The following is a 12,577-nucleotide window of genomic DNA, read 5'->3' as shown; positions in this document are numbered from 1 at the left end:
TTCTTTTCAGGGTGAGTTTTTTCCTGGTCCCTAGCAGTATAATATTGGGGCAGGTGCTGCCTCACCAGCAGGTTACCCAAAAGGTTTCAGTTCTCTGGAGATGATGAATTCATGGTTGTATGTGTAGGGTTTCTCTAATGTAGGTCAGTGTCTGAGCTCTCTTTGATTGTTAATCCATAGTCTTGAACTGATTATGCAACCCACGGAGGACCTGCTAAATATAATGTTTTAAAGTTCAATAGCAAATGTCCTTCCCCATTGTCCTTTAATTTGAAAATGGCTGAACAAATTTTCTTACACTTTTCATGAAAATAAAGAAAAATATAACTTTCAAAGAAAATAAAATCACCCTACTAGAAAAGTTTTAGACAGTTATCAAATGACTTAATACAGAAGATAATAATAGAGACTGCTTTGCAACCTAAAATACAGCAGTTTCTACTCTGAACACTGTAATTACTATTTATGGCTAGATTATAAGGAAATCTGTGGGTGTCACAGAATTCAGTTTCAGAATTATGGAAACTCTGTTTGCATAATTAAAGGGCTAGTTAGTAAATTCCCTCCTATTTTCTAACCTATTTAAGTAGATCATATATGTGCCATTATTTCTTTGCTAACTATGGTGAAGGAGACAGCCAACTTTAAATCTTTTATTGCTGAATAATACCCATAATAACTGTGTAATATATGGTTCATAATTAGTGAATATGCCAAGGTTTTTCCAGAAGTGCACTAGATATGGCATAGATACAAATTTCTGCTTCATTAAATGACTTTATAGACTGTATTTTGCTGCTTTTGCATATGTGATTTTTTTTCTTGTTTGATAGTGAGATTACTTTACAGCTTCTTAATGAGAATATCTAGTTTTTATTGGAACCTTTTCTGAAGTTTTATTGAAGCTTTTGGTGACCTATTTCTAATGATTTTAGAGCTGTAAAATTTTCTCTCCCTTATTTAAGTAGCTTTAACTTATGTTTGATTAGTGGCTTTGGAAGTAGATTCACAATCTAATTTTAGGAAGGAAATCTTTTCTTACAGGAAACAAATTCAAAAATAACCTTGCACATCACAGGATGCCTATGAATTATGGAAATGGCTTACATTCCCACCCCACTTATGAGGTGAAGGGAGGGTGAAAGTCGGAGATGACGCCTCTTAGCTGCCTTTTGTTCTCAGTTGCATTTGTGCAGACAAATTTCTCTTTAATATCCTTTTTAATAAACATTGAGGACTCAAATGAGCAAGTTTATTAGTTGGTCTGAGGAGTGACTGTGAAGCAATGTAAAATGCTCTAATTTCATGGTCCTGTAGAAGCACAGATGAGATGCTGGTTTGGGGTGTTTGTGGAATGGGTGGTGGGTGGAAAGTTGGTAAGCATCCAAGTGTACCATACTCAAGTTAGTTTAGAGTTATTATTTGAAATTTAGAGTAGCTGTGACTTATACTGGCTTCCCTGGTGGCTGAGGGGTGAAGAATCCACCCGCAAGGCATGAGACACAGGAGATGCAGGTATGATCCCTGAGTTGGGAAGATTGCCTGGAGAAGGAAATGGCAACCCTCTCTAGAATTCTTGCCTGAAAAATTTTATGGGCAGAGGAGCCTGGTGGGCTATATACAGTCCATAGGGTTGTATTGAGGCTATTCACATTGAGAGGATTCAGGTGCTAGATGCCTGATATAGGGCTGCTTCAAGACTCAGAAATGATCTTAAACTGGTCAAAGTAGGGGGTAAAGCATTGAAGCCTTTTATCTATCTAGGACATTTCCATCTCTTCCCTAACTCTTTATTATTGGATTATATCTTGTATCCATCTTTAATAGTGTAGCTCAGATTTATACCTCTAACAGAGGTATAAAGACCCTTAACTAATCTCCATTTTGTGTCCTCAATGTTCCCATAGATTCTTGGGATGGTGATGTCACTATGTCATCATCATCACCATAGTTGACATCATTATCTGATGCTAATATTTATTTAAATTACTATGTGCCAGAAATTTTGCTAAATAATTTATTTGGATTACTTCATGTAATTCTTACTATGAAATAGGTGATACAGTTATAAGTATTACAAATTTAGAGATACACATAGCACATTATTTATAACCTTTTTGACTTGCCTTCCTCTCCAAACTGTCAATTTACTGAGAGCTTGGACAATCTCTTTCATCTTGTATCTCTGTATCCCTGATAGTAAGAAGAGTGACAGTAAATATGGAATACCCAAAATATTTGAATGAATTTTGGCTGAGTCTGGGCTTCCCTTGTGGCTCAGCTGGTAAAGAATCTGCCTGCAATGCAGGAGATTTGGGTTTGACCCCTGGGTTGGAAAGCTCCCCTGGAGAAGGGAAAGGCTACCCACTCCAGTATTCTGGCCTAGAGAATTCCATGGACTGTATAGTCCATAGGGTTGCAAAGAGTCAGTTATGACTGAGCGACTTTCACTTGGTTGAATCTGGGTTGATCTAAATTCTAGATGTCGCTTGGATATCATCATTTTTAAATAATTAAAAATTTTAAATAAAATGATACTTTGATCCTTATCATGCAATCAGTACATTTTTAGAACAATAGTTTTTTTATTAAATTCAAAAAAATATTTGTCAAATTAAAATAAAATCCCCCTTGGATTTTAGTTCTCTCTCCTGAATGTGTGTTCAATTCACATTGGATGAAAGACTGGTAATCACAGATTTCTGCTATTGGAGAAAATGGGATAAAAGACTTCTTGGCAAAATAGTCACTGTTTTTCAACTTGAAAATTAAATTATAGTGTAGATTTGCTATCTTGCCCTCATTAACTTCTTGCCCTCTTTGGCTTTCTGAACCCTCTGGGGATCAGATTTCCTATGGCCCTGTATAACAGGCTATTGATCACCCTTTCTGCTTTGCCACCCTTACCTCTCAGTACAAATTGGCCTGTGTCACTTGGAAGGGGAAGGTAATTAATTTACACTCACATTGAAATTAGATGCATTCTAAAAGGAGACAATCACCTAGGCTCTACCATTTGGGGATGTGACTTCCTGAGTTAACATTCTAAAGTAGTAAAAGTGTGGGTAAATCTAATTTTTGTATATCTGTGTGTACTGGGATGGGAAAGATTGGAAGATTTCCTAAAATAAATTCTAGTGCTGACTTTTCTAAAATTTTTACACAGAGAGCATCCCTTCTTTATAATCAAAGCTGTTATTATGAAATAAAGTGCAGGTAATGGAACCATTTATATGTTTATAAACAAGTGTTTTTCTCTACTACTTATAGCTCTACTTTTATGCTAAATAATATACTTGAAGCACTGAATTAGTAATTTTTACAAGCAGAGTGATAGACTCCAAGAAATGGGCAAGGCTGGCCTTCCAGAATGCTTGTCACTTAATGGAATACAGATAAATTAACATATAATAACATTTCCAGGAAAAGTGATATTCATTCCCAACACTGGTACAGAAGAGATGAATAACTGTAATTTTTCCGGTGGGTTTACTTCTTAATTCATTCTGATCATAGCAGTGAAAACATTTTAAGAGGATAATGGATGTACCATTCTCCAGAACCTGGTGGCAATCCTCCTAAACATTATACTTGAAATGAAATCGCTAATGTTTATAGTACTCTCTGAGAGTGATGTGGGGAGGATTTGGGCTCATTATTGAAAAGCAAAAACTTGTGCATCAGGAGTCCTTTGTTGTTTTGATCTTATACTCAAGTTATGTTTATCTCAGCAAATTCTGAGTAAACTCAGTAAACTCACAGTTTGGAGAGGAAGACAAGTCAAATATGTTTATCTCAGCAAATTCTAAATGATACTTTGTTCTTCAACTAATATGAATAGTAAGATTTGTATTCTTGGTCAACTCTTTCAGGAGGGAGGAAAATTAAATGGATAGATGGATTGTCTTAAATAAATGGTTTATTAATTTAGAGAAAAAGATATGTCACAAATAACTCTAGAACGTTTTCATTGCTAACACTCATAGATTACTTAAAGGGTGCTCAAAAAACATATTTTAAACATGAAACAATATATTAAGATCTGAGTCAGTTCAGGTGACTTTCAGGATCAATTACCTTAGGTCAGATATCTTCCTGGATGTGATAAAAAATCTGCATATAAAGGGAAAGTTCAATCACCAATACATATATTTTTAAACTATATAAATCACTTCAACAGTCATTGAGCACTTGCTGTGTGCCAGGTGCATTGAGGGTAATTGAAATAAAGAAAACTTGGCGGTTGACCTTAGGCATTATTAATGTATACAAGCTGGATAAATTTTACTTGAAGGAGAGAATTCTAGGAAGCCATTTGGTATTTTAAAATAGGAGACTCAGAAACAGAATAAAGCTTATAAAGAGACTATTATTAGCTTTATGGCCATTAGAAAGGAGAAAAGTAAGTGGATATTTTGCCCAGTTTTCCTGTGATAGGTGAGCTCGATTTGAATAAGCTAATATTGTTTGAAGTTACTGAGTGGTACATTATAATCAACTTAATAAATAATGGTGTTATAATGAGATCCTTTGGCTTAATGTGATGGTTTCATCTTCTCTGAACCATTGTCATTTCCTTTGGGCCAACATAGACTGGAAGTGACCGGATGCAGCATACTAAATCCTGTCTAGGATTTGTGCCTAAATGTGGAGGTAAAGAAATGCTTCTTTTCAAAACCCAGATAGAACAGGGTTTGCTATCACACCTTCTAGAGGAAGAAGTCAACTGATAATTTGAAGCTACTTAATCTGTTTAGCTATTCTTTGGTTTGGGGGTTCTCGTAATGCTTTAGGTAACCATATCAAACAATTCTTAGTGATCAGCTCATTCAGTGCATATACCCAACTGTATTTCTCAAGGCACATTATAGTGGTTGTACTAGTATCAGCCAAATGCTGCAGAGCCAGCCCTTCCTTACAACATTCCAGAGCCTGAGGTTGGCCTCATTGGCCAGTACAGAGTATCACATTATTTTTCTAGGGGATTTTCTCTTTGGACACCTATACTTTCCCATGATCTTGCCTTTAGGTATATTCCAGTAACATTAAATATCCTAGGGAATAGATTCTTCTTTTAAAAGTCTTATTGGTCCTACATAAAGTTTTAGGGATTCCCAGGTGGTACCAATGGTAAAGAACTTGCCTGCTAATGCAGGAGACAGATGTGGGTTTGATCCCTGAGTTGTGAAGATCCCCTGGAGGAGGGCATGGAAACCTATTCTATTATTCTTGCCTGGAGAATCCCCATGGACAGAGAAACCAGGTGGGGTATAGTCCATAGGGTTATACAGAGTCAGACGCTACTGAAGAGGCTTAGCACGCATGCACATGGCTTTGTGGGAGAGAGGTACTGCCTAATTCCACCAATTACTGGTATTTTAAATCCTAGCAACTCATACGATTTAAAAAACCTTCCAGAGTCTTGTGTGGGATGCTTGCTGTTTTATATTGTATACTGAAGTGTCATTCATTTTACCCGCTCCAAACTAAGGTTCTCTCTAGCATAACTGATGTCTTTACCAAGGAACTGCTATGAAGTTATACAGAAAATGTTTCTCTCTTAAAAATTATAGACTGCCTCGCTGAGCACACTGCTACACTCGCATACAAGGTGGAAATATTCAGAGGTCTCAAAATAGAATAATGACTAAGTAAACTGGTTGGTATACTTATTCAACTGGACATTATTCAGGCATTAAAGTCAGGGCTGTGAAGGCTATATAATTATATTAAATATGCTTGTGTTGCTAAATGACAAAAGCAGAGGCAAATCACAAACTTGTACGTATATTTATATGTTTGATATATATGTATATATTTATTCTTAGTCTCCAAGATAAATTATATAACCACTTTGCCATGCCCTTAATTTTTGGAAGGGCATTCAATCTGTTGCGAAAAAGCCTAAGACTATCAAATGCACACACAAGGGCCAGAGAATGGTGCAATACACTCCTTTGCTTTTTTGCCTCAAGTCACTTTTAGGTTCATTATGAGTCTATTTGGATGTAGAACAAGGAGTGTATTCTGTCCAGGCTGCTCTCTTCTCCCCCTTCCTTAATGTCTCTTTATCTACCCTGTGGCTATTCCCTCAGGTTAGGTTCTTTCCCTTCAGTTCAGTTCAGTCACTCGGTTATGTCTGACTCTCTGCGACCCCATCGACTGCAGCTTGCCAGGCTTCCCTGTCCATCACCAACTCCTGGAGATTGCTCAAACTCATGTCCATTGAGTTGGTGATGCCACCCAATCATCTCATCCTCTGTTTCCCCTTCTCTTCCGGCCTTCAGTCTTTTCTAGCATCAGGGTCTTTTCCAGTGATTCAGTTCTTCACATCCATTGCCCAAAGACTGAAGTTTCAACTTCAGCATCAGTCCTTCCAATGAATATTCAGAACTGATTTCCTTTAGGATTGACTCCTTGCTGTCCAAGGGACTCTAAAGTGTCATCTACAACATCATGGTTCAAAAGCATCAATTCTTTGGTGCTCAGCTTTCTTTATAGTCCAACTCTCACATCCATACATGACTACTGGAAAAACCACAGCTTTGACTAGATAGATGTTTGTTGGCAAAGTAATGTCTCTGCTTTTTAATATGCTGTCTAGGTTGGTCATAACTTTCCCTCCAAGGAATAAACGTCTTTTAATTTCATGGCTGCAGTCACCATCTGCAGTGATTTTGGAGCCCAAGAAAATAAAATCTGTCACTGTTTCCATTGTTTTCCCATCTATTTGCCATGAAGTGATGGGACCAGATGCCATGATCTTAGTTTTTTGAATGTTGAGTTTTAAGCCAACTTTTTCACTCTCCTCTTTCACTTTCATCAAGAGGCTCTTTAGTTCTTCTTCACTTTCTGCCATAAGGGTGGTGTTATCTGCATATCCGAGGTCATTAATATTTCTCCTGGCAATCCTGATTTCAGCTTGTTCTTTCTTCTTGGCCCTTAGAATCAAATCAGTTTGTTTTTTCATAAAGCTGTTTGTGTGTGTGTGTGTGTGTGTGTGTGTGTGTGTTAATGACATAGGTCAGTCCTGCTTCACAGATAGGCAACCACAAGACAAAATGTTAGTGCTCAATCATGTCTGACACTTTGTGACCCCATGGACTGTAGCCTGCTAGGTTCCTCTATCTATGGAATTCTCCAGGGTATAATACTGGAGTGGTTGCCATTCCCTTCTCCAGGGGATCATCCCTACCCAGGGATCGAACGCAGATTTCCTGCATTGAAAGTGAATTCTTCACCATCTGAGCCACCAGGGAAGCCCCAGGCAAAGAAACCTAAATAACTAAGATAAAGAGAACTCTTAGAATGTCATTATTCTCTTTGTCTCTCTTCTTTTATTTTTCTAATCTGGTCTGGGTCCCATAAAGATATGACCACTTATTTTTCTTTAAAATGAAGTGACACAAGAAGGAAACTTTACCTTCCTATGTACCAGAAAGGAATCTTAGCAAAATATTTATGGTGCTTTTATTAGAGTGGCATATTGCATTTCCCCTTCATAGATCACAGACTTGTCATGGGGAAGGGGCTTGTATAACACAATGAAGCTATGAGCCATGCCTTGCAGGGCTACAAAAGAAGGATGGGTCATAGAAAGTGTTCTGACAAAACAGAGAGGAAATTGCAACTCACTATAGTATTCTTGTCTGGAGAACCCAATGAACAGTATGAAAAGGCAAAAAGATATGACAGCAGAAGATGAGCTCCCCAAGTCCAAAGTTGTCTAGTATGCTACTGGGGAAGAGTGAAGGGCAGTTACTAATAGCTCCAGAAAAAACGAAGCAACTGGGCCAAAGCGGAAATGACGTTCAGTTGTGGATGTGTCTGAAAATAAAGTCTGATTCTATAAAAAACAATATTGCCTAGGAACCTGGAATGTTAGGTCTATGAATCAAGGTAAATCAGATGTCGTCAAGTGGGAAATGGAAAGATTGAACACTGATTTATTAATCAGTGAACTAAAATGGATGGGCTTGGGCAAATTTGGTCCAGATGACAATTGTATCTACTATTGTGGGCAAGAAGCTCTTAGAAAAAATGGAACAGCACTCATAGTAAACAAAAGAGTCCAAATGCAGTGCTTAGATGCAACCTCAATAATAAGAGAATGATCTCGGTTCATTTCCAAGGCAAATCATTCAGCATCATACTAATTCAAGTTTATGCCCCAACTACTGATGCAAAGAAGCTGAAGTTGATTGATTCTATGAGACCTACAACACCTTCTAGAACTAACACTGAAAAAGATGTCCTTTTCATCAGAGGGGATTGGAATGCAAAAGTAGGAAGTCAAGAGATGCCAGGAATAAGGCAAGTTTGGCCTTGGAGTACAAAATGAAGCAGGACAAAGGCTAGCAGAATTGTGTCAAGAGAACATGCTGGTCATAACAAGTGCCCTTTTCTAACAACCCAAGAGATGATTCTACATGTGGACACCACCAGATGGTCAATACTGAAATCAGACTGTTTATGCTCTTTGCAGCCAAAAATGGAAGAGCTCAATACTGCTGCTAAGTCACTTCAGTCATGTCCGACTCTGTGTGACGCCATAGATGGCAGCCCACCAGGCTCCCCCATCCCTGGGATTCTCCAGGCAAGAACACTGGAGTGGGTTGCCATTTCCTTCTTCAATGCATGAAAGTGAAAAGTGAAAGTGAAGTTGCTCAGTCGTGTCCGACTCTAGCGACCCCATGGACTGCAGCCTACGAGGCTCCTCTGCCCATGGGATTTTCCAGGCAAGAGTACTGGAGTGGGGTGCCATTGCCTTCTCTATACAGTGAGCAACAAAAAGACCTGGAGCTGACAGTGGCTCAGATCATGAGCTCTTTATTGCCAAATTCAGGCTTAAATTGAAGAAACTAGGGAAAACCACTAGGCCACTCATATATGATCTAAATCAAATCCCTTATGATTATAAAGTGGAAGTGACAAATAAATTCAAGGGATTTGATCTGATAGACAGATTGCCTGAAGAACCAGAGATGGAGATTCATAACAATGTACAAGAGGCAGTGACCAAAATCATCCCAAAGAAAAAGAAATGCAAGAAGGCAAAGTGGTTATCTGAGGAGGTTTTATACATAGCTGAGGAAAGAAGGGAAATGAAAGATAAGGGAGAAAGGGAAAGGTATACACAAATGAATGCAGAATTTCAGAGAATAGCAAGGAGAGATAAGAAGGCCTTTTTAAAGGAACAATGCAAAGGATAGAGAAAAACAATAGAATGGGAAAGACTAGAGATCTATCTCTTCAAGAAAATTGGAAGTATCAAGGGAACATTTTATGCAACGATGGGCATAATAAAGGACAGAAACAGTAAAGATGTAATAGAAGTGGAATAGATTAAGACGAGGAGGCAAGAATATATGGAAGAAGTATATCAAAAAGGTCTTAATGACCCAGATAATCACAATGGTGCGGTCACTCACCTAGAGCCAGACATCCTGGAGTGTGAAGTCAAGTGGGCCTTAGGAAGCAGTACTATGAGTAAAGCTAGTGGAGATGATGGAATTCCAGCTGAGCTATTTAAAATCCTAAAAGATGATACTCTTAAAATGCTGGACTCACTATGTCAGCAAATTGGGAAAACTCAGCAATGGCCACAGGACTGGAAAAGGTCATTTTTCATTCCAATCCCCAAAAAAGGCAATGCCAAAGAATGTTCAAACTACTGTACAATTGTGCTCATTTCACATGCTATTAAGATATACTCAAAATCCTTCAAGCTAGGCTTCAGCAGTAGCTGAAATGAGAACTTCCAGATGTACAAGCTGTGCTTAGAAAAGGCAGAGAAACCAGGGATCAAATTGCCAACATTCATTGGATTATAGAGAAAGCAAGGGATTCCAGAAAAACATCTACTTCTGCTTCATTGATCACACCAAAGCCTTTGTGTGGATCACAACAGACTGTGGAAAACTCTTAAAGAAATGGAAGTACCAGCCCACATTACCTGCCTCCTGAGAAACATGTATGCAGGTCAAGAAGCAACAATTAGAACTGGACATGGGACAATGGACTAGTTCAAAATTGGAAAAGGAGTACAGCAAGGCTGTATATTGTTACCCTTGTTTAACTTCTATGCAGAGTACATCATGTGAAACGCTGGGCTGGATGAATTATAAGATGGAATGAAGATTGCTAGGAGAAATATCAACAACCTCAGATATTCAGATGATACCACTCTAATGGCAGAAAATAAAGAAGAACTAAACAACCTCTTGATGAGAGTGAAACAGAAGAGTGAAAAAGATGGCTCATCTTTTTAAAACTCATCATTCAAAAAACTAATATCAGGGCATCTGGTCTCATCGCTTAATGGTAAATAGAAGGGGAAAATGTGGAGGCAGTGACAGATTTTATTTTTTAGGCTCCAAAATCACCGTGGACAGTGAGTGCAGCCATGAAATTAAAAGACTCCTGCTCCTTGGAAGGAAAGTTATGACAAACATAGTGTATTAAAAAGCAGAGACATAATTTTGCTGACAAAGTTTTGTATAGTCAAAAGTATGATTTTTCCATTAGTCATGTATGGATGTGAGAGTTGAACCATAAAACTGAGCACTGAAGAATTGCTGCTTTCAAACTTGGTCCTGTAGAAGACTCTTGAGAGTCCCTTGAACAGCAAAGAGATCAAACCAGTCAATCCTGAAAGAATTCAATACTGAAGATTCATTGGAAGGACTGATGCTGAAGCTGAAGCTCAAGCTCTAATACTTTGGGTACCTGTTGTGAAGAGACAACTCATTGGGAAAGACTCTGATGCTGGACAAAATTGAAGGCAAAAGGAGAAGAGGGTGGCAGAGGATGAGATGTTTAGCTATTATCACCAACCCAGTGGAACATAAATTTGAGCAAACTCTGGGAGACTGTGGAGGACAGAGAAGCCTGGTGTGCATATTCCATGTGTCCTAAAGAGTGGGACACAACCTAGTGACTGAACAACAACAGCAATATTGCATTTAGTTTTTTCCATTTTGTTTCTAATTTCCAATGTGCATATAACAGGCTATCATACTTTTGTAGTATAATAAATTATGGAAACAGTAGGGGAAGACACCAGTTATTTTATTGATTAGGAAGATGGATTCCATTTGAGGTGAGATGTCCAAGAAAAATTAGTGAGTAGCAGAACCAGGACTAACACCAGGGATGAACTCATACTGGTGGCAAGCAGATAAGCATTGATGATACACCTAAATTCTTAACATGGGCCCACCATCTTCTGACTGCATTACTAGAGAAGTCTTTTCATTTCTTGGAGCCTCAATTTCCTCATTTATAAGATGGGGGTAACTGGTTGGATTGTAATTTCCATGGGCTTTACGCATGCTAGCACATGTGAAATATGTAGCACCAAAAACAGAGGAGGCCCGAAGTGGCAGCTTTCCTCTCCTGGTTGCTCATCAGCATCTGTTCTGTCAGTGATGTCAACATGCAGAAGCTGATTAAGTACATGATGACTTTTATTGACGAAGTCAAGGAGGAAGCAGAATAGACAGGAAAGCAAAAGAAGAGTTCAACATTGAGAAAGATCAGCTTGTGCAAGCGTAAAGAATGAAGATTATGGAATGTTATGAGAAGAAAGAAAAGCAGATTGAGCAGAAGAGGAAAATTCAGATGTCCAGTCTGATGAGTCACATGAGGCTCAAAATCGTCAGACTGAAAGATGGATGATCTTGTCACAAACCTAAAGACACTGACTCAGCAGAATGGTAAAAGATAGAGCCAGGTGCCAACTGCTGCTGAATGGCCTGATCCTCCTTGGCTTGTACCAGTTGTTGGAGCCCTGAATGGTCATTTTTGCAGAAAAACAAGATTTCCTGCTGGTGAAGGCAGCAGTGCAAAAGCAATGTCTGTGTAAAAAATCACCACCAGAAGAGATGTTAATGTCTACAATGATCCGAAGGCCTACTTGCCTGAGGAAATAGCTGGCAAGGTTGCAATCTATAGTAGGGATTGCAAAATCAATGTTCCCAATATCCTCAAAAGCTGGCTGGACCTCATTGTCTAGCAGATGATGCCAGAAGTATAGGGAACCTTGTTTGGTGCAAATGCCAACAGGAAGTGTTTGGACTATGCCTACGGGAGGTAGTGTCCATCTACTGCTGTGACATGGATGCTTCCGACATTTGAAGAAACAAGATGACCTCTGTAATTTCCTCTTTGCTGTTCTCATATTCTGTATTTATTGGTGGATAGAAGGAAATGGCAACCCACTCAAGTATTCTTTCCTGGAGAATTCCATGGATAGAGGACCCTGGCAGGCTACAGTCCATGGGGTTGCAAAAGAGCAGACACAACTGAGTGACTGAACAACAACAACCCTTCTGTAGGTAATACCCCTGGCTGATTGGTAACAATGGGAGAGTTTTACTTAATATGATCAGGAAACTTTCCTCTAGCATATCTGAGATTTCAGCTTCCTGCTGGCTCTGCAGTAAGAAGGCAAGGGGTCAGATGGTGGGTGCATGAATGTCTCTGAGTCTCCTGTTCTCCTCTGGTCCAGTGTCTAGCCTGGAAGCGCCAGTATATGGTGGGCTCTGGTGGAGTCAGGTCTTTGCTCTTTGGGCTT

At 38.9% G+C, this 12,577-nt stretch overlaps 1 pseudogene; it reads left to right on the top strand.

Annotated features, from left to right (window-relative positions):
• Nucleotides 1-12,097, top strand: part of LOC133253365 (V-type proton ATPase subunit E 1-like) — a 65,317-nt pseudogene extending 53,220 nt beyond the window's left edge.
• Nucleotides 12,098-12,577: the final 480 nt, after the last annotated feature.

Source organism: Bos javanicus, chromosome 8 (assembly GCF_032452875.1).
Source record: "Bos javanicus breed banteng chromosome 8, ARS-OSU_banteng_1.0, whole genome shotgun sequence".
Lineage (NCBI taxonomy): Eukaryota > Metazoa > Chordata > Mammalia > Artiodactyla > Bovidae > Bos > Bos javanicus.
This window is presented reverse-complemented; position numbering and strand designations above follow the sequence as displayed.